General features: G+C 38.8%; 1 long non-coding RNA gene across 1 annotated transcript; it reads right to left on the reverse strand.

Moving 5' to 3' along the window:
- Window positions 1-306: 306 nt before the first annotated feature.
- Window positions 307-1,824, reverse strand: LOC125489079. The gene is made up of 2 exons (XR_007266730.1): window positions 1,472-1,824; window positions 307-679 (listed from the first exon to the last, which is right to left on the reverse strand). It is a non-coding gene; the product is annotated as an uncharacterized LOC125489079 (long non-coding RNA).
- Between the last annotated feature and the right edge of the window lie 1,960 nt (window positions 1,825-3,784).

Consider the following 3,784-nt stretch of genomic DNA (forward strand, 5'->3'; position numbering starts at 1 on the left):
ACATTTTTGAAACATTATCGCTGCGTAAGATGATTGAACATTCATTGAATACCAATAACTTTCACCTTTGGACCTCATCCGACGGCATCTATCCCTCTTATATTTAATTAGTATGTATGTATCTATGTATTTGTGTAAGATATATCAGCTCTCCGATACCCATAACACAGGCTCTGCCTAGCTTGGGGTCGGATGACCGTGTGTGAGATATCCACATACTATATTATTATGTTTGCTTTCGTCTTCAGCTTGTCGCGCTTATAAAAAATGGCTAGCTAACGGAGAGGTAGAAATGAGAAGCCAGGGTTTAGCTTGACACAAATTTATTTAGAGGTCAAGTGTGGGTTAGGCCTACACTACACGATCAGTCAGTTTTCAGTTGGTACGGATAGGGACTCCCCTGAGTCGAAGAGTATCGGCGTGGAATCCCGATAATGCGACCGGCGTGGAAGTCCTCTTCTCCAGTGCCCAGGTAGGTAGGCAGGCAGGTCACGTGGCCGTAGCGTGCGCGTGGCGTGTAGCTCGGCTGCGCGGCGTGGTCAGCAACACGAAGGTAGGGGGTTGCCGAACCAGCACGGAGAGGGCGAGCCGTAGAAGCCACGTAGCAGATCCGTGTAGTCGGTAAACCGTACCGTGGACGTAAGCATGGACCTTGGAGTAGTAGCGTGGACCTTGGACCCTGGAAAAGATGGAAATCCAACGCATCAGTACACCGTTATCGTCTAGGTTCCACATACCGTCATCAAGACCTACAGCAGAGTACCTAATCTAACTTGATTGAGGCGGCAGTGAAAACCAGAACGGAATACCTAACATTAATTAAATAAAAAATAGAAACAATTAGGAAAGGCCGAAAGCGGTACACTAGCTGCAGCATAATTTTGATAAAAGTATTTAATGCATCTAGGCTAGCTAGCGTATTCAAAAAGATATAATAAAAGAAACAGGAAAGCTGATGAAACATCAAAATGATAATGCGTAATTGCATATTTAAATATTTAAATAAATATGTGGGGACATCTCACACACGGCCATCCGACCCCAAGCTAGGCAGAACCTGTGTTATGGGTGTCGGACAGCTGATATATCTACACAAATACATAGATAGATAGATACTAAATATAAATATCAACACCCAAGACCCGAGTACAAATATCTGTCTTTAAACAAATATCTGCCCCAGCCGGGAATCGAACCCGGGACCTTCGGCATAGCAGTCAGGGCCACTAACCACTACGCCATTCGACCGTCCATCCGTCCATCCATATCCGCCATCTTGGCTGCTATAAGTGCGCAGTTAGTAAGTAGTTACGTTAGCTATGTGCTAACTCGTAAGCGGCGTAAGCAGCGAATAAAATAAAATGGAAGCTAAGTTAGACACATTTAAATTAACAGTTTAAAACACAATAAGTAAACGTTTAAAGCACAAATAGGTTCCTAAAATGAGCTAAGCAAGTCTGATCACACTTACCCAATATTGGGGAAGACACACACACGATACCACTGGTAATGTCTAGGTCATTCGACACTTTAGAGCGGGCTAGGCACCTAGAGGACTGCCGTGAGGTAGGGTCACGCGCAGTCGATGCCGTAGCCCGTGGCCGAATGATCGAGAGCCAGTGGTCACCGAGTGGGGCTGCCGCGAGAGGTGGGGACAAGAACAAAAGACCGCTTCGCTGTCTAGGGATGGGAACGCGTCGATAATTTGAAGAATTATCGACGCGAAGATTAAGTTATCGATAAAGTCGATACTTAAAATTAATAAATTATGAAGATTATTTACTACTTTGTAAGTTATTTATTTTGAAGAAATAAATAACGTTACAAGCTCTAGGGCGGAAAATACACTTGCAAGCAATGAAATAGCAGATCGATAAGTTCATAGACGAATGGTCAACACCATCGATCATCTGTCATTCGCATTTGACTAAATGGCTAACGAGCTAGCGATGGTCATTATGAAATAGCAAATTGTTACTTGATATTGGCCTGTGTTAGACCTGGGTATCGTTAGAGTACTAGGTATCCAAGCACATTTTAGATAGGTAGGTAAAAATACATTAATTATGCTTATGTGCAAGCTAAGTAAGTTATAGAAAATCTTTAAATACAATGTTGTTACTTATCAAAAAAAAGTCAACTAAAGGAATCTAAATTAATTTATCTTTGGGAGGTTAACTCTATTTTCAAAAAACAAACGAGAGCTCTCATCCAATCGGTTAGTTCAGTGTTTTTCAACCTTTTTCATGACGCGACCCCCCTGGTATTAAAAAATATTTCGCGACCCTCTTGACCCTTCGGTTTTTATTAACATGTAGGTATGTATAAAGGAGCCAAAATTATTTTTGGTTTTTTTTTATTGGCTACCATATAAAAAGTCCTAAATATAGTCAAAGTATCTTATTAGTTATGTTAAATACAGGGTGTTGCAAAAAGGGTATTCTTACGAAGCCGAAACGAAGCAGGGTTGACTGGAAGAGATCGCGTTTAGGCGATAAGTCCGCCCTTGTATACTAGGTAGTTAAGTTTATTTCTCTTCATCTTTTATTGTAACTAAGTATGTATTTTGTATACAATAAAGTGTTAAAATAAAAATAAATAAAATAAATAAACCTACATGTGCAATTGTGCATTCATTGTATATCTAAGACCGAAAATGAAATCAGAATTTTATTTCAAAACTTGCGGAAAAAATACCCTTTTTGCAACACCCTGAATAATTCAATTCTGTTATTATTATCAGCTTCTGGATTCACTATGAAAAATCTGAGAATAGTTGTTAATTTATACGTAATTTTGAAAACTGATATATTTTAATACATTTAATATTAATACTTATTATCTTCTGCACTCATTGGAAGCAAAAATGGCCTAAAACAAAAAATCTATCAAAAAACCTTCTCTAATTTAATAATTTACGGTGAGAGGCAAGATGAAGTGAGAGTAGACTCGAGCTAATTGTATTCTTCTTCTGTATGTAGGTATCAACAAAAGATTTCTCGGGAAAACTACAGATTTTGGCCAGATTTAGTAGTAGTTTGCTATAAAAATCCATGCTCACAAGGATGGAGTAAAATGCTTATGATCGCTGATCTATCTAATAGAAATAATAATTAAATTAATTGTCTTTATAGTATTTTTTCACTAAAGTACCCAGTTTTTTCGACCCTTGGAGACGCCCCTACAGAAGCTTCGCGACCCCCCAGGGGGTCGCGACCCACAGGTTGAAAAACACTGGGTTAGTTTAACGTAACGAGAAAGAGTTAGTCTTGGTTAGCGCTCCCAAATTTTTCGCAAGTTTTTGAGAGTAGAAAATCTTAAAATACAATGTTGTTTCTTTTTTAAGAAAAATAAGCCAACTAAAAGAATTTAAGGTACTTTCTGGTTAACTCTAGCTACAAAAAACAAACGCTCTCATCCAAGCCGTTCGTTTAATGTATAGAGAAAGAGTTCGTCGTGGCTAGCGCTGCAACATTAATAAACAAAACAAAGTAAGCTAGAGTGATCCTTCAGGGCCCGACTTATTTTTCCTCACCGTACACCTCACTGCATCCACCGGTCGGCGTCAATTACATTACAAGTGTGTAATCCAATAAGCACTAAGCAGTCCTATCCGATTACTCCTTGATTAAACAAAGCACTTCGGACTCTGTGATTTTGTTTATTATTCCTCCACGTTTAACTAAATTAAAAAAAATGCCTCGATGTTGAGAAGGTATCTTGTAACTATTGAACAAATTATATTTTCTTATGTTTAGGTATAAGTAACTTTTCCAACTAAAAC

This window comes from Plutella xylostella, chromosome 10, assembly GCF_932276165.1.
Source record: "Plutella xylostella chromosome 10, ilPluXylo3.1, whole genome shotgun sequence".
NCBI classification, from domain to species: Eukaryota; Metazoa; Arthropoda; class Insecta; order Lepidoptera; family Plutellidae; genus Plutella; species Plutella xylostella.